At 42.7% G+C, this 25,770-nt stretch overlaps 2 protein-coding genes across 23 annotated transcripts in view; one reads left to right on the plus strand and one right to left on the minus strand.

Moving 5' to 3' along the window:
* LOC108175891 (serine/threonine-protein kinase MARK2) overlaps window positions 1–25,770 on the minus strand; it is a 657,969-nt gene that overhangs the window by 190,988 nt on the left and 441,211 nt on the right. The gene's annotated exons all lie outside the window — the stretch shown is intronic.
* SIPA1L1 (signal induced proliferation associated 1 like 1) overlaps window positions 1–25,770 on the plus strand; it is a 429,087-nt gene that overhangs the window by 43,787 nt on the left and 359,530 nt on the right. For all 17 annotated transcript variants that reach the window (XM_051826282.2, XM_051826275.2, XM_051826274.2 and 14 more), the window contains one exon: window positions 5,250–5,343. The gene's annotated coding sequence lies outside the window, so the exon portion shown is untranslated. The remainder of the gene's footprint in view (window positions 1–5,249; window positions 5,344–25,770) is intronic.

Raw genomic sequence — 25,770 nt, forward strand, 5'->3', positions numbered from 1 at the left:
TTTCTCTTTGTCTCTCTCTCTCTGTTTGTAACTCTACCTGTCAAATAAATTATAAAAAATATTTAAAAAGAAAAGAAAATATAAGTTTCACTTGGTAAAATAGTCTGTAAAAATGAAGAGTTTTGATGCAGTAGTTAAGACACTACTTGAAATGCCCTCATCCCATATCGGAGTGCTTGTTGGAGTCTTGACTCCAAATCCAATCAGCTTCCTGCTAATGCACGCTCGGGAGGCAGCTGATGATGGCTTATGTGCCTGGGTCCCTGTTCCCTGTTCCCCGTGTGGGAGACCTGAATTGAGATCCAGGCTCCTTGTTGCAGCCTGACCTGGCCCTGGCTGTTGGAGAGCATTTGGAAGGGGAACCAGTAGATGGAAGGTCTCTTTGTGTCTATGTCTCTTTTTTCAGTCTGCTTTTCAAATAAGTAAAATAATTTTTTAAAATGGAGGGGATTTATATACAGCTCCCATCTGTGTGCTCTTTTGGGCTGTTCATAAATTTGCTTCCAAACAGCCCTGTGGCCAAGGCATTTGCCATGACCGTGCGAGCTTAGAGTTACTAGGAGTCTTCAGCGGGCCTCACTCCACCATCTCCTTCAGGTCTCTTGTTCAGGGGCTGCCATTCCTGTGAGCTTTACCCTGACCCCACCCTTTTGAGGATTGCACACCACTTGCCTTCCATTCATTCCTGCCTTCCCTTTTCCTGTTTGTTCAGTGGCACATGCTCCTTCTGACACTGTGACTGTTCTACCCTGTATCATTTGTCTGCTGATTGATTTTGCTGCTTATTGTGTGTCCTCCGTTAGAGTACAGGAAGGCCAACACTTCTGTCACTTTGTATATCCACAGTGGGAGGAGTAAATATTGCCTGCCACAGAGTGGATAATAAATACACATAGAACCTTGGCAAAAGCAGCTACTTTTTAGATTTCTACAAGTAACATGACAGATTCTCATTGCCAGTGGTGGTTTTGTTCATTGACTGATTGTGGGCATGACAAATTCATCAGTAAGTATGTTAAGAAATTAGTGCATGAATTGCATTCCATACAGTTTTCTGGAACCTCCTTGCTTATTTGGCAGTAAGCAAGGAATTCCAATTTAGATGGAAAAAAATTAAATTAAGCACATATTGTCAGTGAAGGGGAACAAATCCTTTAAAGATGAAACCTGGAGAGCTAAATGATGACGAGTACATGCAGACCTGGACCCCTGGCTGGCTTGTATAACTGGTTGAAAGGTTTTCATTGTCAACACCGTGGCCAGAAGGTCAGGTTTCAGGGTTTCTGGTCCTGAGGTGGTATAGGAGGGCGAGAGAGGGAGGAGGGGAGCCAGGATCTTTCCTGTGCATGGAGGTCGAACGTGCTTCAGCAGAGTCTGCCAGATGGGACGGTGTGTTTCTCATAACCTAAGCCTTTTCAGAGAGCCTAAAACATGAGACACAGGGGCTTGCTTAACAAAGATAGCATCTGTAATATTCTGGCGTTTTGTTTGGCTAAGCTGGTTGGAGTCTCCTATTAGGTTTTAGGGTATTAGGTAAGTTAAAATGTTCATTTTTATGTTTTAAACATGTATCTGGCTTTCATGGTTCAAGGAAAATATAGATGCTGACTTTGACAGTTGAAGGAAAATAAGGGTGATAGGTAGTATCTTAGAAAGATGTTCAGGGGCTGGCACTTCAGCACAGTGGGTAAAGCTGCCATTTGTGATGCCAGCATCCCATATGGACACTGGTTCCTATCCAGGCTGTACCACTTCCCATCCAGCTCCCTGCTGATGCCCAAAGTTTGGGCCCCTGCCATCCTCCTGGGAGGCCCAGGGGAAGCTCCTGGCTCCTGGCTTTGGCCTGGTTCAGCCCTGGCTGTTGTGGCCATCTGGGGAGTGAACCAGTGGATGGAAGGTGTCTTTGTGTAACTCTGACTTTCAAATAAATAAGTCAGCTTTGCTTTTTTTTTTTTTTTTTTTTTTTTTTTTTTTACAGGCAGAGTGGACAGTGAGAGAGAGAGAGAAAGGTCTTCCTTTGGCCGTTGGTTCACCCTCCAATGGCCGCCACAGCCGGCGCGCTGCTGCTGGCGCACCGTACTGATCCGAAGGCAGGAGCCAGGTGCTTCTCCTGGTCTCCCATGGGGTGCAGGGCCCAAGCACTTGGGCCATCCTCCACTGCACTCCCGGGCCACAGCAGAGAGCTGGCCTGGAAGAGGGGCAACCGGCACAGAATCCAGTGCCCTGACCGGGACTAGAACCCGGTGTGCCGGCGCCGCAAGGCGGAGAATTAGCCTAGTGAGCCGTGGCGCCGGCCACAAATAAGTAAGTCTTAAAAAAAAAAAAAGAATGATGTTAAAACTTAGAAAGTACTTTGGAATCAGATATGCTAATTTTTCATGAGCTTAATCCCAAGGTTAGAAGATGGGCATAACGTCGCACAGCTAGTTAATGGCAGAATTAGGACTAATTTTTGTTACTAATTTTCACTGAAATATCCTTAATAGGATAGAAACAGCTAAATCTCTCATTATAACCTAATGAGCAATTATGAATTTGTTTTGTGATCTGTATTTTATCTTAAAACTTTCAAAAAGTCATGGAAATACTTTATCATATATAAATTATTTGTATCTTTCTCTTTATGTGTATCAGCATCTATATTTTTTAGTATTGTGAAAATATACATATTTGAGGAATTATCAGTTGAAAGGTTATAAAATGAACACAATGAGAGATTCGTTTATGGTTTCAAAAGTGTTGAAAAGTCAGAGCTGTAAAGAAAATTGCAGTAGGGAAATTCATCTACTTGACATATCTGGAAGTTAAATGTTTTTGGAGGTTAATTATAGTGCAGTAAAATTAGAAACATATTTTAAACCTGAACTTGAGGAAAAATTAGTTTTTGCTATTCAAACATTCTATGTGAAGGGAGTATGACATTATATTTTGTATCTTTTTGCTAGATGTACTGGTTTTAGAAGCCACCAGTTTTGAAACAGAAAAAAGATCTGTATATACCTTTTTCCTGAGGATAACATGAGACCATGCTTGTGTAGAGAAAGCCTACCCCTCCTGCATCTGGGGACACACTAAAGGCTCTGCTTCTTTACCTTTTGTGTAAATGGTTTCTTTTGCAAAGCACAGATATTTATCAAGCAACTGATTCATAACAAATATAGTTTTTATTATAAAGATTTATATATTTATTTGCAAGTCAGAGTTACACAGAGAGAAGGGAGAGAGAGACAGACAGAGGAGTTAGTCTTCCATCCACAGGTTCATTCCCCAATTGGTTGCAACAGCTGGAGCTATGTTGATCCGAAGCCAGGAGCCAGGAGCTTCTTCTGGGTCTCCCCTGCAGGTGCAGGGGCCTAAGGACCTGGTCCATCTTCTGCTGCTTCCCAGGTCATAGCAGAGAGCTGGATTGGAAGTAGAGCAGCCGGGTCTTGAACCGGTGCCCATATGGGCATTAATAGCCCAGGGCATTAACTCGCTGAGCCATAGTGCTGGCCCCACAAATATAGTTATTATTAGAAATTTGATAATTTGTAGTAGAACACTGGGCTGGTCATAGGGAGGTCTTGACTTAAATCTGTGAAGTAAGGGCATTGCAGTGGTAGTAGGGTATTGGGGTCTTTGGGCTCTAAAAGCTGATGGGTTGTATTTGTTCATGATATGCTTTCTGCTTCTATAAAGATACTTTCTCAAATTCGTGCGTAGAAATGGTGTGTTTCTTTAAGAGTTTTACTTATCTGTTTTATTTGAAAGGCAGAGAGGAAGAAGGACATTTTCTAAAAATTCAGATGTACAAATAGTATTTTTTTTAAATGGAGGGGTCGAGGGCAAAGTTGGAGAAGAGGAAGGAAGAGAGAGAGGGAGAAACAGAGCTCCCATCCACTGGTTCATTCCTCTAATGCCTGCAAGGACTAGGGCTTTGTCAGGGCAGAGCAGGCAACTCAATTTTGCCTCCTGTGTGGGTGGCAGGAGTCCAACTGCTTGAGCCATCGCTGCTGCCCGTCAGGGTGTGTGTTGGTAGTGAAACTGGGGCTTGAACTCAGATATGAGATATGGATGTCCCAGGTGGTGTCTGAACCACTAGGCCAAATGCCTGCCCCAAGTGTGTTTTGCAGTTTTCAGCGTCTCTGTGAGAATATCTTGGAGGCAGTGCCTTTCACTGTTGCCTGGTGTCATGAATTTTCCTGTGTGACTACCAAGGAGAGGAAGTCACTACCAAGGAGGGAGCACTTGCTGGTGGCCACTGGAGGGGCCCTTTTTCTACTAAGCAAGGGGGACCATACAGGCCTTCTAGCTTTCTGGGAAAGAGCCTTCTGAGAAGTGAGGAATGTGTAGGTCGGGGTTGGAGTCAGAGGAGCTGGACAGGTGCTCTCCGGAGCTGTTTGCCACTTGGAGTCCGTATGTTGTTGTTGGAAGCAACTGATTGAATTTTTATTGCCTTGTTATGGTTAGGCATTGTCTATGTGTGATTGTGTGACCATCCTCCCATACTGCACACATGCTGTTGTATGTTGTTTCTCAGTTAAGTCTGTGTTACACAAGCTAGTTTACTAGCTCTAGGTGGAGATGCAGAAATACACTACAGAATTACTGGATTCGTATCTTATTCTGGCAGTTGTATGTTTAGAAGTTCAAATATGGTGTCTGTTGGCAGATGGTGAGTGCTGTGTGGGTGGGGGAGAGGTGCAACTGAGTAAGGTAACTGGGCAGGAAGCCCCTGTTCCACATTTCAGTTGCTCCCGGGGTGTATTGCCTAGAAGATTAGTTTGTCATTTTTGAGAAATCAACAGCTCCAAAGTCGGAGATAACTTTAAAGTCGGTGAATTATTTTGTGATTTAGCTCTCATTATTTTTCATGTGCTTTGGATTTGAAGTTTTGAAAACCTTGGCAGTTTGCTCAAATGTGGTTTAGAAAGAATAAGCCAGAGGTTCCATTACAGACGTACTTTGAAGAACACATTCATTCCTCTTTGATTTCACTAAGGTGTGGCAGTGTCAGAGCAGATGGAAGGCTGGAGTTTGAGCTGAAGTTGTGTAGAAAACTAAACAGCTGATTGGCTGACTCCTAATGGTGAGACAGGAAGAACCACCCACGTTTTCCATTTTGGATTTGAGTCACAGAAAACAGGTTTCCTGCAGAAACCATGTGGCTCTAACAAGTGTTGGGAAATTGCAGCTTTGATAAGATTGATGTTTTTATCTTCATTGTGCATGTATTTGAAATTAATTAGTTTCCTCTTCTCAATCCATAGGTGAAATTTCAAATTTGAATCTCGTGAAGTGCTGACTGTAACCTGATTTCCAAGATTTTTATAAAGAGAAGACTCAAAAGAACTCTACTTTCAGGTAAGGGTCTAATTATTTTGTCTTAATAATAACACAGCTACTTGGGCAGAAGTAGTTGTGTAGACTTCTAGAGTAGAAGTTTAGGTAAATTAACAAAAAGGTGGACAGTTAAATTCTCCAGGCTGATATCCATCTGTTTGGTTGTTAGCTAAGAGTTATCAATGGGGTTAGCTACTTAAGACAACTGGAGAAATATTTAATGGCAGTCATAACACACAGACACACATGCAAAACATGTAAAACTGGTTTAGAAAACTATTTCAGGTCATACTTCTATTACCTACCACCACTATCTTGTAACTGATTGAGTAACCTGTTGTCCATCCACCCACCCATCTGTTCAAAGCTTAAATAAAGACCTGGATAGTTTTAAGAATAATTTCTCTGTTGCTGTGGCATACCATCCAAAATACTGTAATAATTTAGGCGTGAAAAAACCATAGAAAAAAATTAGAAGTCAACAATAATTTGAAATTTTCAGGACTAGTAATTTAGAAATGAGTTTTTCTTAGGAGGAAAGAGAAGTGTGCCCAGTGAAAACAGGGCTCTTCTCTACCTGCTCTACATTACATAGAAAACCTGCTCAGTAGGGATTGTCGTAGTGTTCCTGGGTATAAGTGAAAGCATGCTTCAGAGATGCAATGGCGTATTTGCTTTTTCAGTAGTTAGGGAATTTGCCTAATTGTTTGTGAGGTGTTGAGTCACTTGTTAAGTAGTTTTTGTACATCTTCAGGATGGCAACTTTGCAGGTTTGAAATGTGTAAAAGTTAATTTTAACTTATTGATATGCTTTGAAGAATGACTGTGGCAACTGAATGATCCAAAAGTCACTTTTTAGGAATGTGCTAGGATTCCTGTAGCAAATTCCATTTCCTATTAAGTTGCCAGATAGCAGGTATTAGTTTGAAAACGTCAGTGTAGCAGTAGATAACATCCCAGTAGAGAGAAACTGGCTGGGATTTATAACAAACTACAGAAACTGTGTGGCCCTCATTTCTTCCCCCTTTACCTGCGAGCAGGTATAAATACACCTTCTGGGTTACCCCTCTTGCTCTTGCTCCCGGCTTGAAACTCCTAGGAACTTCACCATGTTACCTAAGTGGTGGTTCTCAAGCCTTTTGGTCTCAGAAACTCTTTATATTATTAAACACGGTTGCAGACTGCAGAGGGCTTTTGTTTTTCTCTGTTATAGCCATCACTATTTAATATATTGGCAATTAAAATGAAAAAAAAATTAGACATAAGAATATAAAGCACACATATCTTAGAGGCAAGAGGGGACACCATCATATCTTGTACTCTGGAAGACACACACTTGAGAGAAAGAGAGTGAAAATGACCAATAACATTATTTTTGAAAATTAAATTTGAAGTATAATTTCTATACAGTGAAACTCTACCCATTTTAGTATATGGTTTGTGGTGGATTTTGATAAACGCGTGTGACTGTGTAATCACAATGAAGCTAAAGATTTCCAGCCCCTTATAGTGTTTCCCAGGCCCAGCCCCCTCTGACCTATTTGCTGTCCTTACAGTTTTGCCTTTTTCTGAAAGTCCTATGGGTGGAATCATAAGTACGTATGCAGCCTTTTGCGTCTGAATTATTTGTGTGAGTGTAATACATTGTTGTATATCATTGCGTTGCTTTTCATGACTGAGTCCTGTTCCAATGTATGTACATTCTGCAGTTGATGCACTTACCAGCTTATTTGCGGTTTCTGGTGGTTATGTGTCTTAGTATTTTGTTACGATAGTTTTGACCTTGCAGATTCCTCAGAGGGGTCTCTATGAGAATCTCTGGCCTACAGCCACATCTCTGCTGTGTTCCAGCCATCCTGTGTGTTGTGCCCTCTGTCTAGAATGCCAGGAGCTGTCCCAGGAGTCTCCTGTACAAGCCTTTCTAGCTCCTCTTTCATCATCACCCCTAGGCACTTTCAGGCCCGAAGGCGACTATTGGTCACCACTGCTGTTGTGCTACTGCTTAGCTTTCCCCACCACTCAACAGTTTCTAAAAGACCTGGTTTCCGGCTTCTGGGAGCAGTGCCTCCTCTCTGTCCTGGCTGAGCAGTTGCATGGCACGCAGAAAACTTACTACATGTTTGAATGAATAATAATTCTTTTGTAAGGAATTTTATTGTTTATAAGTAGCTTTCCCATATAGTAAAGGTCTTCAAAAAGTCTGTAGAGAAATGGACTGAGAGATAATTATGATGCAAATGAAATTGGAGCCATACAGTTTTTCTTATAATATGCATTTTCTATACACTTCTGTAAAATCCCTCATATTCTTGCATTCAGTGCTCTAGTATGTAGTGCAAATAATTTTAACCATCTTTTATTTAAATTTTTATCAGATAAGGCGATTAAGTCCTAAGCTGTGATCTTGAGCCAAGTAGCACATTAGAATAACCTGTGGAACTTTTAATAAATGCATTGATGGCTCAGAACAATTAAGTCCTAATCTCTAGAGGCCAGGCCTTGGTATAAGTATTTATTAACTAGTTAATTAATTAATTTCATTTGAAAGGCAGACAGGCACACACAGAGAGACAGAAAGAGACAGAGAACACCCGTTGGTTTACTTCCCATATGCCTGCAGCAGCTGGGACTAGTCTAGCTCAACCCAGGAGTCCCACGTCGGTGGCAGGGACTCAAGGCAGCCCCTGCTGCCCCTCAGGTTGCGCATTAGCAGAAAGCTGGAATCAAGAGCAGAGCTGAGACTAGAACCCAGGTACTCTGATACTGGATTCAAATGGTGTCTTAACTGCTGCACCAAATACCTACTCTTTCTTTTCTTTTTTTAAAAAGATTTATTTATTTATTTGAAAGACAGAATTATAGAGAGGCAGAGAGAGAGAGAGAGGTCTTCCATCCACTAGTTCACTCCCCAAATGGCCACAGTGGCTGGAGCTGCGCCAATCCAAAGCCAGGAGCCAGAAGCTTCCTCTGGGTCTCCAACACAGATGCAGGGGGAAGGCCCAAGGACGTGAGCCATCTCCTGCTGCTTTCCCAGGCCACAGCAAAGAGCTGGATCCAAAGTGCAGTAGCTGGGACTCAAATTGGTGCCCATATGGGCATTACAGGTGGTAGCTTTACCTGCTACGCTGCAGCGCCAGCCGCTGCCTCTATTATTGTTCAAAAGCATCACTGTTGGGACAGAGTTGTGGTGTAGAGGGCAGAGCTGCCACCTGCAATCCCAGCTAACCATATGGGTGCTGGTTTGTGACCCAGCTGCCCCACTTTTTTTTTTTTTTTAAGACTTATTTATTTATTTGAGAGGCAGAGTTACAGAGAGCGAGCGAGAGAGACAGCGATAGAGGTCTTTGATCCACTGGTTGACTACCCAAATGGCTGTAATGGGTAGAATTGGGCCCATCTGAAGCTAGAAGCCAGGAGCTTCATCTAGGTCTCCCACATGTGTGGCAGGGGCCCAAGCACTTGGGCCATCCTCTGCTGCCCTCCCAGGTGCATTAAGCAGGGAGCTGAATTAGAAGTGGAGCAGCTGGGACTCAAACCATCCCCCATTTGGGATAGCTTTACCTGCTATGCCACAACACTAGCCCCTGCTCTGCTTCTGATCCTGCTCCCTGATGGTGGCCTGGTAAAAGCAGCATCAGGTAGCCCTAGTGCTTGGGCCCCTGTTACCCACATGGTAGATCTGGATGCAGGTCCTGGCTCCTGGCTTCAGCCTGGACCATCTCCAGTCATTGTGGCCATCTGGCGGGTGGACCAGTGGATGGAAGATCAATCTCTGTTTCTCTCTCTCCCCCTTCCTTCCTTTTCCTCTCTCCATAACTCTTTCAAATAAATAAATAAATCTTTTTTAAAAAAAGCATCACTATTGAATCTGTAATCAGCCACAGAGACTGGTTTTTGTGGCGCTTGATTGGCCATCAGGTCTTGGTGGTATGCCTTTTCTCTACATTGTGAACAGAAGCACTGTAGAAATTTAGAGCCTTGGTGTATATGCCATTGTTTTTGATTTGTGGGGGTAGCCTAGTATAGAAACCAGAACACTATAGATTTATAGTCAGGGCATCATGTTTCCAGGTTGGATTTGCATTCATTAACTGTGGATTAATAATAATAGCTACTCAAGTCTATTTTCACTTTTCTTCCCTAAAGATTTATTTATTTGGAATTCAGAGTTACAGAGAGAGGGGGAGATCTTCCATCAGCTGATCCACTCCCCAGATGGTCACAACAGCCAGGGATAGGCCAGGCTGAAGCCAGGAACCAGGGGCTTCTTCCAGTTCTCTCTTTTGGGTGCAGGGGCCTAACCACTTGGGACATATTCTGCTGTTTTCTCAGGCACATTAGTGGGGAGTTGGATCAGAAGTGGAGCAGCTGCACCAACTGGAATCCACTTGGGATGCTAGTTTTGCAAATGGTAGCTTTACCTGCCATGCCACAACATTGGTCTCTGGTCTAACTTATAACCTCACTGGCAGAGTGGACAGTGAGAGAGAGAGACAGAGAGAAAGGTCTTCCTTTTTTGCCATTGGTTCACCCTCCAATGGCCGCCGCGGCCGGCGCGCTGTGGCCCATGCACCATGCTGATCCGATGGCAGGAGCCAGGTGCTTCTCCTGGTCTCCCATGTGGGTACAGGGCCCAAGGACCTGGGCCATCCTCCACTGCACTCCCGGGCCATAGCAGAGAACTGGCCTGGAAGAGGGGCAACCGGGACAGAATCCGGTGCCCCGACCGGGACTAGAACCCGGTGTGCCGGCGCCGCAAGGCGGAGGATTAGCCTATTGAGCCATGGCGCCAGCCAAATGTGTCTTTTTTTAAGATTTTTTTTTTTTTTTGTTTACTTATTTGAAAGAGTTACAAAAAGAGGAGGAAGAGGAGGAGAGAGAGGGAAAGAGAAAGAGAAAGAAAGAAAGAAGGAAAGAAGGAAAGATACCTTCCTGCTGGTTCACTCCCTAAATGGCTGCAGCGGCTGGGACTGGGTCAGTCCAAAGCTAGGAGCTCGGAGCTTCCTCTGGGTCTCCCACATGGACACAGGGGCCCAAGCACTTGGGCCATCTTATACCACTTTGCCAGGCCATTAGCAGGGTGCTGGATTAGAAGTGGGCCAGATGGTCTTAAACCGGTGCCCATATGGGATGCCGGTGTTGTGGGAGGTGGCTTCAATTGCTACACAACACAGACCCCTAAAAAGAGCTTTTATTTACTTGGCTTTAGCTTATTGTTTTTGTTTTCCTTGGCATTCATAAGTTGCACAAGTAAAACACAGTCTCACAGAAATAGTTAAAAAGCAGAGAATTATGCAGAGAAAAACCCGGAAGTCACTGTTAGTTGCATACTTTCAGTCTTTTGTGTATGCATTTAAGAGAAGAAATATGTGTGTATGTATGTAATATGTTATTTTTCATTTGTCTTAACATAGAGTCTGATTTTATGCCTTGCTTTTTTAGCTTAGCCTGTCTTAGATCATTCCTTATTAGGGTATATAAATCTCTCTAGTTCTTTCAATAACTGCGTACTTTTTTCATCAGCTCCCACATTGATGGACACATAGCCTGCTTTTAATTTTTTACTTTTATAAGAAAATGGGAATGAAGGTTTTTGGCTCTTATTAAAGCATGAGTTAATTCTTACTGAAAGACTTACTTCCAAGATGCTAGGGGGTGAAGGAGTAAATGTCTTCTGTGTGAGATCATTCCTTTTTTTTTTTTTTTTTAAAGATGTATTTCTTTATTTGAAAGAGTTACAGAGAGAAAGAGTAGAGAGATCTTCCATCTGCTGATTCACTTCCCAGTTGGCCAGGGCTGGGCCAGGTGGAAGCCAAGAGCTTCTTCCTGGTCTCCCACATGGGAGCACTTGGGCCATCTTCTGCTGCTTTCCCAGGCCTTTATCAGGGAGCTGGATCACAGGTGGAGCAACCAGGATCTGAACTAGTACTACTACAGGGGATGCCGGCATCACAGGTGTTAGCTTTACCCACTATGCCCCAGTGCCTTCCCCGAAATCATACCTTTCTTGCTTAGATTAGAATAGAGGTAAGCCTTAAAAAAAAATTCTTCTAAAGTACACTAGTCTTTTTTTCTTTTTTTTTTTTTAAATATTTTTCTTTATTTATTTGAAAGGCATAGTGATAGAGAGAGAGAGAGATCTTCCATTTGCTGGTTCACTCCTCAAATGACTGTGACAGTTGGGGCTGGACCAGGCTGAAACCAGGAGCCAGGAGCTTCATCTGGGTCTTCAACATGGGTGACAGTGACCTAATTACTTGGGCCATCTCTGCTGCTTTCCCAGGTGCATTAGCAGGGAGTTGGATTGGAAGATTAGCAGTCAGGACTGAAACTGGCACTGAAGTGGGATGCTGAGTGGTGCAGGTGGCAGCTTAACCCACTGTAGTACCCTGTTAGTGTCTTTTGAGACCTTTTCCATTTGGGTTTTATACGTTTTGTTGGTTTATTTTTGTACCAGTCTCATTTCACTGTTTTTTTCTAGAAAGACTTCTATGTGTATTACTGATATTTAACCCCTTTTGCAGGATTGCTACTTCCTGGCCCTTCATAATACCAGAGTTACACAGTAACAGCAGGTGCAGACTGTCTCTGACTTAGGATGGATGATTTGTCCTTACGGTGATGTGAAAGAGATACACACTGAGTAGAAACTGTACTTTGAATTTTGGTCTTTTCTCGGGCTGGCAATACGCTCCATCGTCCTCGCCTGTGGTGCTGGGTAGTGGCCACGAGCACAGCTCCTAGTCAGCCCCAGTGTCACAAGGGGAGAACGTCAGCCTTCTGTGGTGTGCTGTGTTTGCTGTGGGAGGTGTGTTAAGTGCATCTTTTGATTTATAGTATTTTCAATCTATGATTTTTTTAATTAACTTTTTTTTTGACAGTGGATAGTGAGAGAGACAGAGAGAAAGGTCTTCCTTTTGCCACGGCTGGTGCGCTGATCCGAAGGCAGGAGCCAGGTGCTTCTCCTGGTCTCCCATGGGGTGCAGGGCCCAAGCACTTGGGCCATCCTCCACTGCCTTCCCGGGCCACAGCAGAGAGCTGGCCTGGAAGACGGGCAACCGGGAAGGAATCCGGCACCCTGACCGGGACTAGAACCCGGTGTGCCGGCGCCGCTAGGTGGAGGATTAGCCTATTGAGATGCGTCGCCGGCCTCAATTTATGATTTTATTGGAACAAAATTTCATAAGTTGGAGTATCTGTACTTACATACAGTAGGCATTGTGCTAAGTAGTTATTGTGTACAAGATCTCATTTATTCTCAACAGCCCAGTGAGACTGGTGGTGGTGGAAGAGGAGACTCGGGGAGGTCAGCTTGCTTTCCTGCTGTCAGTCATGGATCTAGGAGTCAGAGATCTTGTTTCCATCTGTGATGCTAAGCAGTTTTCCAGGATTTTGCAGAATTGGAGATGGAACCTTGTATCTATGACAGCAGTTTTATTTTTGACTGCCAGTAGTAATTTAACAAGCAGGAAAAATCCATGCTCTGGAATATCCATTTAAAGGACCTATTTATAATAAAACAATATGCTAATATAATATAAAAAATTGTTTATGCGATTTAATAATGTTAGAGTGACAGGTCACTAAGTAGGGAGTTGATCTTAATTCTGTTTATTAGCTAACAGGGTAACCTTGATAAATAATGCTATTTTCCCAACTAGTAAAATAGTATTAGACTAAGTAATTTATTTTTAATCAGCTGGCATGCTGAGTAGCATTAGTGTGAATAAGAAGTACTTTTGAGAACATTTGGTAGTGGCAATCCACTGCCAGTGAATTGTGAAATGGAATTCTAGTAGTGCTTCCCGTTACCTTGAGTTATAAGGAGAATGCTTCCAGAAGAAATTGTTTATTCATGCCAAAAGAAATTTTAAAATGATCTGTTTCTGTTGATGAAAGCCACTGCAGACAGTTTTTTTAAGTACATTGAAATGTCTAGTAATATTTTATTATAGGCATCATTGAGTGTGTTTAGGAGTCTTGGGTAGTTTGAGAAATGATCATTATAATTGGAGTTTTATAAAAGGTATGGCTTTACATATGTTCTTTGTGTACCCTTTCATGGTAGTTTTGCTAATAAAACAGCTCCACGTCGTGTGGTCTGGAACCCACGTGGTGGTGTCAGTTTCTCAGGCTCAGTCCGTCTCCTTCATGCATCTTCAGGTTGAAGTGTGATGGAAATGTTGGAAAATCTTAGACTCTCCAAATTATTGGTTGAACTCAGAATTAGAAAGCGTGACTAAGCATAGTTCAGAAGCTGTTGTACTCTCATTCTTGGTGTTCACTTTTTAAAGGACATACTTTTGACCTATCTGCATTTGATGGTAGACTGACAATTTGAGTGCTTCCATTGGTTCACCCCACTGTGGGGACCTGTTCACTAACAATTAGTCTGGCACCATAGATGAGGTTTAGGTCACAGGAAGCAGTTGAGTTATAGTAGCTTTTAGTTGCTGTTGATATGCTTGGTCAAATTAAAGGTAATAGCAGTATATTAAAAAAAAAATTCGGGGCCGGCACTGTGGCATAGCCAGTAAGGCCACCGCCTGCAGTGCCAGCATCCCATATGGACACCGGTTTGTGTCCCAGCTGCTGCACTTCTGATCCAGCTCTCTGTTATGGCCTGGGAAGGTAGTGGATGATGGCCCAACTCCTTGGGTCCCTGCACCTGCGTGGGAGACCTAGAGGAAGCTCTTGGCTCCCGGCTTCAGATTGGCACAGCTCTGGCCGTTGTGGCCATCTGAGGAGTGAACCAGCGGATGGAAGCTCGCCCCCCCCCCCCCGCCCCGCCTCTCCTTCTCTCTCTGTTTAACTCTGGCTTTCAACTAAATAAATAAATAAATCTTTAAAAAAAATTCTTAGCTTTATCTTTTTCATCCATTTTAAGATTTACGAAATTACTTGGCTAGGTCGTGAAGCAATGTTGTTTCTATGGCGTATCTTAATGCTACCACATGGGGCTTTGGAGTTGCCATTCCCCACCTTACAGAGGAATTCACTCCTTTCTGTTTTTTTTTTTTTTATTTTATTTTTTTTATTTTTTGACAGTCAGAGTGGACAGTGAGAGAGAGAGACAGAGAGAAAGGTCTTCCTTTTGCCATTGGTTCACCCTCCAATGGCCGCCGCAGCCTGCGCGCTGCGGCCGGCGCACCGCGCTGATCCGATGGCAGGAGCCAGGAGCCAGGTGCTTATGCTGGTCTCCCATGGGGTGCAGGGCCCAAGCACCTGGGCCATCCTCCACTGCACTCCCTGGCCACAGCAGAGAGCTGGCCTGGAAGAGGGGCAACCGGGACAGAATCGGGCGCCCCAACCGGGACTAGAACCCGGTGTGCCGGCGCTGCTAGGCGGAGGATTAGCCTAGTGAGCCACGGCGCCGGCCTTTTTTTTTTTTTTTTTTTTTTTTTTTTTTAAGATTTATTTATTTGAAAGTCAAAGTTAAACAGAGAGAGAAAGAGAGAAGTAGATATCTTTATCTGCTGGTTCACTCCCCAGATGGCCCCAACTGCCAGGACTGGGCCAGACTGAAGCCAGGAGCTTCTTTCAGGTCTCCTATGTGGGTACAGGGGCCTACGCACTTGGACCATCTTCCACTGCTTTCCCAGGCCATTATCAGGGAGCTAGAATGGAAGTAGAGCAGCTGGACATGAACCAGTGCCCCTATGGGATGCTGGCATACCCCTATGGCAGGGGCTTTACCCATTATGCCACAATGCTTGTGCCACTTCTTTCTCTAAGGTTTACAATTAGTTGTTTTTGTCTGTGTTCTACATAAAAAGTTTCAACTTAGAGAATTTAAATGCTCATGTACATTCCTCCTCTTTAATGTGTTGACATCACATTCCTTTGACTAGTATTTGTTTTACATTTGTATTTCAACGTATTCCTGACAAGTTCATTCAAGCAGTGGTTGAACTGAGATTAAGTGGTGTTATGGTTGTTTGGCAAGATGTGGCCATAAACATTTTTAAAACACAGTGTGGCCTGGGGTGACGGTAATGTTCAACTGCATAATCACAGATTACGATTTACAGACCCAGGAGTGAGTATGTGGGTCTCACACATCTTCACTGAGAATTTGCCCCGTAGGAAGGGATCTGTTCCAAAAACCTTCTGTAGAATTTTCCTGAGTGTTGCTTGGGCAGTTGCACAAATATATTTAATTGGGAAATTTCTAATTGCGTGAACTGTGAATAGTTTTCCAGAGTTTCTGGATAGTCTCCCACTTAATATCTAAAGGAATGCATTAAAATGTTACCATTGTGATAGAAGGAGATAGAGAAACATGTTCCATCTGCTGGTGCGCACTTCAAATGCCAAAGCTAAGATCCGGGAACTCTGGGTATTTCATGTGTGTGGCAGGGACCCAGCTACTTGAGTCGTGGCCTGATGCCTTCTGGGGCATGAGCAGGAAGCTGCAGTTGGGAGCTGAGCTGGTACATGAAGCCAGGAACTCTAATATGGGATGTGATGTTCCAGCCTGGGTCTTGATTCCCCATACTAAAGGCCTGCACCCTGTGTGGTGTTTTAAAATACTTCATTTTGCTGTGAGGAGCTGAAGAAATGAGGTAGAATGCCATGATAGGGTGGAAGGGGCCTTTGTGTGTGTTTTGAGGCCAATGTAAATACTTTGGAAAGAATTTTACTTGTTTATTTGTTGTTTGCAGTCCATAAGAGAAATTGAGTATATTTGATGGTAGGGACTCAATGTTTGTTAGATGACTTGTTCTTTTTATAAGTAGGAGCTTTAATTTTTTTATAATTTGTGTGCATTGTTTATGTGTTCCGTTCAGACTGATTTTGTAAAGTTAGAGAAACCAAGTTCAGTTCAAAGTGTTTTCTTGACAAAAACTCTTGAGTTTGAACATCACAGATTCTTATTTAAAGTATCCATTTTTAATTTAATTTTTATTTTTAGCGAGATAATGGCCTAGGCTAACCAGTAAGTGAAGCAGAAATAGAAGGCTTGAAGAGAAAAAAAAAAGTCCTGTGCTGCACCTTTCCTTCCTCTCTCCAGTGCTCTTGGGCAGAACACCTGCGTGTTCTGTGTGTGTGCCAGTGGAAACACAAGACAATAATTTGAGCTCTAAGCAGAAAGGAATCTGTTTTGGGTTGTGCAAGCCCGGAGAAAGGTTATCTTGTAACCAAAAGCTAGGCTGGCTGAGTAACAAGGAGCAGCAAGTGTTATAGTTTGCTCATAGGGAAGTTTTATGGTGTTCATTAAATTGTAGGGCAAGTTCTTGGAAGGGTTCTGCCTATTTGAAAGTTGGCGGCTGTGGGTCCTTGCTAAGTTTCCATGTGTGTTACATGTGTGGGTGTTCACTTGGGGGAGAGGAGGTTGAGGGTTCGTAACGAGGGGCTTTTTGACTTTGCACAGAGCAGTGTGGCTAAGGATGAGGGTGTTGTTTATACAGCATCTGAGGGGAGATGGCCCAGGGGATGTGTCTTCATGCAGTTGGTGTGACTTGGGTCCACCTTCAAGGACATCTGGTGGATTAAAACAGCATCAGGACTTCCTTTAGGGGATGATGTGTTAAAGGCAAATATTTTAAGGTTTTGTTGTTGGTTTTTTATTTTTAGCTGCCCCCCCAGGCATTTACTGCCCTATAGCTTAATATATTTTTATCCTACAGCTGTAAGTAGTATATTTTAACTTGTGCAAAAGATGAGGATATTGCTACCCCCTCTTGGTTTTTCACTTTCTCCCAATGACAGTGCCGTCTAATTGCTGGTTAATCATCATTCAGTATTTACAGTATTATCATTTGATTATTGGTGAAAGTGACCAGAATATTCAATGGTCATACCTCTCCAACTTTTTCTTTGCAGAGATAGTGGTTACATGGTTTCTAATTGGCTTGGCTTTCTGTGTCACAAGCACTGTCATTGTTCTGAGCATACTGATGGCATGAAACACTCAAGTGATAAACCGATGAGACACTCATCAGTTCTGGTTTTGTCCTGTCCCCTCTCCCAGGGTTCCGTGTCCTGGAGGCTCTGAGCTGCTGCTCTCTGGCCACCACTGGGCTGGCATTTGGGATTTCTCTTTACTACCATATTGGGGATTCCCCTGGGCTCATTTCCTTTTGTGAATCTCTAATTTTCTGGATTCTTTCTTTAAAGTGTATTTATTTTTGAAAGCCAGAGTTTGGGTGGGAGGGAGAGAGAGAAGAGATCTTCCATCCTCTGGTTAACTTCGCCAAATGGCTACAAAGTCCTGAGCTGGGCTACTTCAGAGCCAAGAATCAGGAGCTTCTTCTGGGTCTCCCACTTGTGTGCAGGGGCCCAAGTACCTGGGCCATTCTGCTGCTTTCCCAGGTGCATTAGCAGGGAGCTGGATTGGAAATGGAGCAGCCAGGACCTGAGCTAGCACCTGTATAGGATGCCAGTACTGTAGACGGTGGCTTTATGTGTTGTACCACAGCGCTGGCCCGTTAACTTTATTTTTACTTATTTGAAAAGTGGAACCACAAATTGATTTTTCATCTATTGGTTCACTAGCCAGGGGTGAACCAGGCCAAAACCAGATCTCCCACATGAGTGGCAGGGACCCACTTGAACCATTATCTGCTGCCTCCTAGGGTGTACATTAGCCAGATGCTGGATCAGAAGCAGAGTAGCTGGGACTCCAGCTGGCACTTTGATATGTGATGCAGGCACTCCGAGCAGTGACCTAACCTGCTGCATCACAGTAGCTGCCACAGTGCCCATCTCTAATTTTCTGTATTCCATGTTGTTACCTTTCTTTGTTTATGACTCCATTTTGTTAGAGTAAACTATATAGAAGAATACTTGAAAAAGTTCATGGAAAGCACATATTATGGTACATAAAATATACATGAAGTTTCTGCCATTGTGATCCCAGTAGTAAGGACCCAGCCATTTTTAAGGTGGCCTGTTCCATCCTTGCCATCAAATTAATAAACCTTTATGCATAAAATAAACATCTGGTTTTTTAAACAGTTTTATTTATTTATTGGAAAGTCAGAGTTACAAGTGAGAGGAGAGACGAGAGCTTTTGCATCCGCTCGTTCACTCCCTAAATGGCCGCAACAGCCAGAACTGGGCTCATCGGAGCCAGGAAATTCTTCTAGCTCTCCCATGTAGCTTCAGGAGCTCAAGGACTTGGGCCATCCTCTGCTGCTTTCCAAGGCACATCAGCAGGGAACCGGGTCAGAGGCAGAACAGCCTGGACTTGAACCGGTGCCCATATGGGATGCTGGCGCTGTAGGCGGAAGCTTTACCTGCTATGCTACAGTGCTGGCCCCCGAAAAAACACCCAAAACTAGTAGGATACAAGAAATAATTAAAATTAGAGAAGAAATAAACAAAATTGAAACAAAAAAACCATACAAAAGATCAGCAAAATGAAGAGCTAGTTTTTTGAAAAAAAAAAATAGATATACCATTAGCCCAGTTAACCAAAAAAAGGAGAGAGAAGACTCACATCAGTGAAATTAGAGATGAAAAAGGAAATGTAACAACAGACACCACAGAAATAAAAAGAATCACCAGAAATTACTACAAATTAATCACAAAAATTACTACAAATTACTGTATGCCAAAAAACTGGGAAACATAGAAGAAATGGGTAGATTCTTGGACACATACAACCTACCTAAATTGAGCCATGAAGCCATAGAAAACCTAAACAAACCTATTAGCAAGATGGAAATTCAATCAGTAATAAAGACCCTCCCAAGAAAGAAAATCCCAGGACCAGATGGCTTCACTGCTGAATTCTACCAGACAGTTAATGAAAAACTAACCCCACTTCTTCTCAAGTTGTTCAAAATAATTGAAAGTGAAGGAATTCTCCCAAATTCTTTCTCTGAAGCCAGTATCACCATAATTCCTAAACCTGAAAAAGATGCAACAGAAAAAGAAAACTACAGACCAGTTTCCATGATGAACATAGACACTCTGGGTTCTAGTCCTGGTTGGGGGCACCGGTTCTGTCCCGGTTGCTCCTCCTCCAGTCCAGCTCTCTGCTGTGGCCTGGGAAGGCAGTGGAGGATGGCCCCAGTGCTTGGGCCCTGCACCCCATGGGAGACCAGGAGCAAGCACCTGCCTCCTGGCTTTGGATTGTTGCAGCGTGCCAGCTATAGTGGCCATTTAGGGGGTGAACCAACGGAAGGAAGACCTTTCTCTCTGTCTCAACTGTCTAACTCTGCCTGTCCAAAAAATAAAAAAATCTTCAAAATTTTGGCCAGTGAATCCAACAACACATCAGAAAGATCATTCACCTGGACTAAGTGGGCTTTATCCCTGGTGTGCAAGGATGCTTCAACATTAGCAAGTCAATCAATGTGATACATCACATTAACAAACGCTGAACAAAAACCATATGATTATCTCAATAGATTCAGAGAAAGCATTTGATAAAATACAATATCACTTCATGGTGAAAACTCTAAGCATACTAGGTATAGAAGGAACATTCCTCAACACAATCAAGGCAATTTATGACAAACCCATAGAAAACATCCTATTGAATGGGGAAAAGTGGGAAGCATTCTCACTGAGATACAGTACCAGACAGCAATATTCACTCTCGCCATTGATATTCAATATAGTCCTGGAAGTTTCTTGCCATTAGGCAAGAAAAAGAAATCACAGGGATTCAAATTGGGAAAGAGGAAGTCAAACTATCTCTATTTGCAGATGACAAGACTCTATATGTAAGAGATCTAAAAGACTCCACTAAGACTATTGGAACTCATGAAAGAGTTTGGTCAAGTAGCAGGATATAAAATCAATAGCCTTTGTACACATAGACAATGTCACATTTGAAAAAGAATTTCTAAGATGGATCTCATTCAAATAGCTACAAAAATATCAAATACCTTGGAATCAGTTTAACAAGGATATCAAAAATCTCTGATGAGAATTATAAAACATTAAAAAAAGATGCAAAAAATGGAAAAATCTTCCTTGTTCATGAATTGGAAGAATCAGTATAATCAAAACATCCATTCTCCCAAAAGCAATTTACAGATTAATTGTGATACTAATCAAAATACCAAAGACATTCTTCTCTAGAAAAAATGATGTTGAAATTAATATGGAAACACAGGAGACCTTGAATAGCTAAACCAATCTTATGCAACAAAAACAAAGCTGGAAGCATCACAATAACAGATTTTAAGACATACTACAAGGCAGTTATAATCAAAACAGCATGGAACCTGTACAAAAATAAATGGGTGTGCCAGTGGAACAGAATAGAGACTCCAGAGATAAATCTCAGCATCTGCAACCAACTTATATTTGACCAAGGAGCTAAAACCAATCCCTGGGGCAAGGACAGTCTCTTCAACAAATGGTGCTGGGAAGACTTTATCTCCACATGCAGGAGTATGAGACAGGACCCCTGCCTTACACAAAAATCCACTCAAAATGGGTTAAAGATCAAAATCTATGACCCGTCACTGTCAAATTATTAACGAACACTGGAGAAACCATGCAAGAGATTGGCACAGGCAAAGAGTTTTTGGAAAAGTCCCCAGAGGTTGGCCAGCACCGCGGCTCACTAGGCTAATCCTCTGCCTTACGGCGCCGGCACACCGGGTTCTAGTTCCGGTCGGGGCGCCGGATTCTGTCCTGGTTGCCCCTCTTCCAGGCCAGCTCTCTGCTGTGGCCAGGGAGTGCAGTGGAGGATGGCCCAAGTACTTGGGCCCTGCACCCCATGGGAGACCAGGAGAAGCACCTGGCTCCTGCCATTGGATCAGCGCGGTGCGCCGCCCGCAGTGTGCCAGCCGTGGCAGCCACTGGAGGGCGAACCAATGGCAAAAGGAAGACCTTTCTCTCTGTCTCTCTCTCTCTCTGTCTACTCTGCCTGTATAAAAAAAAAAAAAAAAAAAAAAGTCCCCCGAGGCACAGGCAATCAAAATCAACAAATTGTATTATATCAAACTGAAAAGCTTCTGTATTGCAAAAGAAACCTCTCAGGAAAGTGAAGAGGCAACCAACAGATGGGACAAATTATTTTCAAACGATGCAACTGATAAAGGATTAATAACCAGAATATATAAAGAGATCAAGAAACTCCACAACAACAAAACAAAAAATCAAGTTAAGAAATGGGCCAAGGACTTAGACATTTTTCTTTTTCTTTTCTTTCTTTTTTATTTATTTATTTATTTTTTGACAGGCAGAGTGGACAGTGAGAGAGAGAGACAGAGAGAAAGGTCTTCCTTTGCCGTTGGTTCACCCTCCAATGGCCGCCGCAGCCTGCGCGCTGCGGCCGGCGCACCGCGCTGATCCAATGGCAGGAGCCAGGGGCTTCTCCTGGTCTCCCATGGGGTGCAGGGCCCAAGCACTTGGGCCATCCTCCACTGCACTCCCTGGCCACAGCAGAGAGCTGGCCTGGAAGAGGGGCAACCGGGACAGAATCCGGCGCCCTGACCGGGACTAGAACCCGGTGTGCCAGCGCCGCAAGGCAGAGGATTAGCCTAGTGAGCCGCGGCGCTAGCTGACATTTTTCTTTTAAAGATTTACTTATTTATTTGAATGTCAGAGTTAACAGAGAGAGAGAAGGAAAGGCAAAGACAGCGAGAGGTCTTCCATCCGCTGGTTCACTCCCTAAATGGCCACAATGGCCAGAGCTGTGCCGATCTGGAGCCAGGAGCCAGGAGCTTCTTCCTGGTCTCCCACCTGGGTGCAGGGGCCCAAGGACTTGGGCCATTTTCTACTGCTTTCCCAGGTCATAGCAGAGAGCTGGATGGGAAGAGGAGCAGCCAGGACATCAGTGCCCATATGGAATGCTGGCGCTGCAGGTGGTGACTTTACTTGCTACACCACTGTGCCAGCCCCTAGATATTTTAAAGAAGAGGAGATCCAAATGGCCAACAGACACATGAAAAAATGCTCATGATCACTAACTTTCAGGGAAATGCAAATCAAAACCACAATGAGGTTTCACCTCATGCCAGAATGGCTTTCATGCAGAAATCAACAAACAACAAATGCTGGTGAAAATGTGGAGAAAAAAGGTACCTTAATCCACTGTTGGTGTGAATGTAAACTGGTAAAACCACTAAGGAATATATTATGGAGATACCTCAGAAATCTGAATATAGACCTACCATATGACCCAGCCATTCCATTCCTATGAATTTACCCAAGGGAAATGAAATCAGCAAATAAAGAGTTATCTGCATCCCCATGTTTATTGCAGCTCAATTCACAATAGATAAGACATGGATTCAACCTAAATGTCCATCAACTGAAGACTGGATAAAGAAATTATGAGCTGTGTACACTATGAAATACTGCATAGTGGTAGAAAAAGAAATCCAGTCATTTGCAACACAATGGATGAATCTGGAAAGCATCATTCTTAGTGAAATAAGCTAGTGCGGAAGGGACAAATACCATATTTTCTCCATGATCTGTATTAACTAATAGAACAACTAAAATGAAATCTGTGGAAGTGAAATCGACACTATGAGAAGCCTTTGTCTTGACTGTCAAGGAACAGGTGTTTTTTGTTTTGTTTTTTTTTTTTTTTGAGAAGGGGGGAGGGGGGAGGTGGGGTGGGAATGGGAGGGGGAGGGTGGATATGATGGGAAGAATCACTTTATTCCTAAGGTTGTACTTAAGACATTTGTACTCATTTAAATAAATGGTTTCTTTGGGGAAAAAAATAAATCCCATATAAGTGTGTTGTCCTTTAATTGTGTATAATTGTGCTGCATGTGTTTTGAGGTGCATACCTTTCATAATGGTTGTGTGTTCATTAGGATCTGTCCATCTTAGAAGTATAGAAGGTTCTTTTTCTTTGATAATATTGTGTATTTAAAAGCTCTGTGAGCATAGTGGAGCTCCTGTTTCTTCTGTGGATGGTCATCCTGGGCCATGCCATTTCCAGGGTGTTCCTTTCTTGATTCAGCTCCCATTTTCAGCCTCATCCCTTACTTAGAAATTCTGCATTCCCTCCTCGTGACCTCCTTACCACTGTCACCAGTGGTTAGGTTTCAGGTTTCTCTAGTTTCCAGTTAATGCATTCCTTGAGAATTTTGTTCAAGAGAGAGAAAGTTTCCATCCATTGGTTCACTCCCAAATTGGCTGCTGCAGTCTGGACTGGGTTGGCCGAAGCCAAGAACTTCTTCCAGGTCTCCCATGCCAAGGACTTGGACCATCTAACACTTCTTTCCCAGGCCCATTAGCAGTGAGCTGGATCAGAATTGGAGCAGCTCTGACTTGAACTGGTGTCCATATGGGGTGCCAACACTGCAGGCTATGGGTTTAACCCACTGAGCCACAGTGCCAAACCCTGTGTCATCCACTTTTATCCTGTGGAGATTTTAAAGTTTATTTGAATTAAGCCTTTAAAATGGCATGGTTGTTGTTAACCTAAGATCTTTTGGCTGTTAGACATCAATTTTGTGTTACCTTTTGCCAAGTAAGATTTTAAAAAAAGTGTGTGTAGGGCCCATTATGTTTAGGTGATTTGAAAACTAATGTGTTCTTGCTGCAGATTTCACTGAGATTAAAAAGTATTAGTGCTGGCTACTTTCTTGTGATTGGTTTGTTAGGCACTGAGCAGCATTTCACTTGTTTTCCATTTGGCAGTTTTCTTAGTGTTGTCATTTTTTGTTATGGGGTTAACAGTTGCATATAAAATGCTTTTATAACTGGTGAAGGGTTTTTTATATTTTGAGAATTTTAAAATTGTTAATGATGTTCTTTTAAGTGCCATCTTGCTAGAGATGTCCTTGACCTAGGATTTTAACGTCACTGAGTTATTTTCATCTGCTTAGCCCTTTTATATATACTATCTGTTTGTTTACCTGGAAATGGAAAATGTAAACTTTATGGAGTTGTTAAGCTATCTTACTTGTAAGGCAGGGAAAGTGTTGAAAAAATAATAAAGTTGGACATCTGTGTAATGTGAAATATTGAGTAATTAATGTACTGTCTTGGATAGTCAGGAATTAAACTCTGTTTTTGCCCTTTGTAAATAAAATGCTCCTTGGAAATAAAATGTTCAATTGAATATTCCTCATGGCATAAAATTTTTCCTATGTTTTGTAAGATGGTCAAGATTTAGTTCTGCAGGAAGATAGAATAGACAACTGCCTAAATACTATTACTTAGGGTCTTTAAGAACTTAATAGACCTGACTGGTTGCAAGATTCCTCTGAAGTGCCTTTGTTGTCACTGAAGAAGCTGTGAGAGTACTTAAAAAAGTTTGTGAAAAATGGAATTAAATTATGAGTTATTTTTTTAAACAGTTTTGAAATTCATGCGTACTTGAATCTTGACCATCTGTCTCCAGCACTTGGGCTCAGTCTAGCTTATCTGAAGACCAGTACTCTAAGAGAATCAGATAGAGACTGGTTCAGCTTTGTGGTTGGGAAGGTAGGGTGGCTGTGAAGCCTGTGTAGTGTCGGGGTTGGTGGGCCTCAGTGGAGAGCCGTAGCTGTTAGTGTTGGGAGGCATCCATGGTCTCAAGTAGGGTAATGCAGCTGTCTTACAGTCCTTTCACAGCTCGCCTGTCTGATCTCTTAATCATCACAATACTTATATGGTTGTTGTCATATTTGAGAATAAAATCAATGGCCCTTGAGGAACAAACATCTAAGCAGCAGCAGCTTAAAATACCACTTACATGCTGCTCCCGAAGCCTCTTAAAATGTGTTTCAGAAATGAAAAATGGAAGTTTTCCCACCTTTAATTGAGAAAACTGGGTAAAAAAGACGATAAATACCTGCCTATTGCTGCCATACCCTAAGTTGCAGTTGGACACAGCATAAAACATCAGTTGATGTAACTTAATGAGGTTGGAATGCCTTCCATCCTCCTTCAGCCTCCTGCATTTAGTGTATTGAGAAGCAACTAGTTTATAATGGTAAGTTCATAGGGATTTTGTTAATTTTAGGATAAAGGTGATCAATGCATTAGTAATAGGTTTTTTTTTAAGTAAACAGCTATATAGCTGTGAACTTTTATATTTGTTGACATAGGTATAAACAGCTTTAGTGATTGAAAATCATGTGGGTTTTGATTTTAGAACCTATTCTAGTGCATTGTCTTTGCTTATTACTTCTTTATTCCTAAACATATTCACAATAGTCTTTCTTGTATCAGTACTGAATTATTATTTGATTTGATACTTTGTTGGCGACTGTGGTGTGATGACTTTGTAGACTTCTGATACAATTTGTGTACACAGGTCTGGTGGGTACCCTTCTCTCTGAGAATATATTTCTGGTATGATAACCTCTCTTTTATTTAAATCCATGATGGCCATTGTGATAACCATTGAAAATAATTGTGTAGACATTTTGAAGACAGAACAGTACTTTTTTTTTTTTTTGACAGAGTTAGAAAGGTCTTCCCTCCGTTGGTTCACCCCCCAAATGGCCACTATGGCTGGCGTGCTGTGCTAATCCGAAGCCAGGAGCCAGGTGCTTTCTCCTGGTCTCTTGTATGGGTGCAGGGCCC

This window comes from Oryctolagus cuniculus, chromosome 20 (assembly GCF_964237555.1).
Source record: "Oryctolagus cuniculus chromosome 20, mOryCun1.1, whole genome shotgun sequence".
NCBI lineage: Eukaryota > Metazoa > Chordata > Mammalia > Lagomorpha > Leporidae > Oryctolagus > Oryctolagus cuniculus.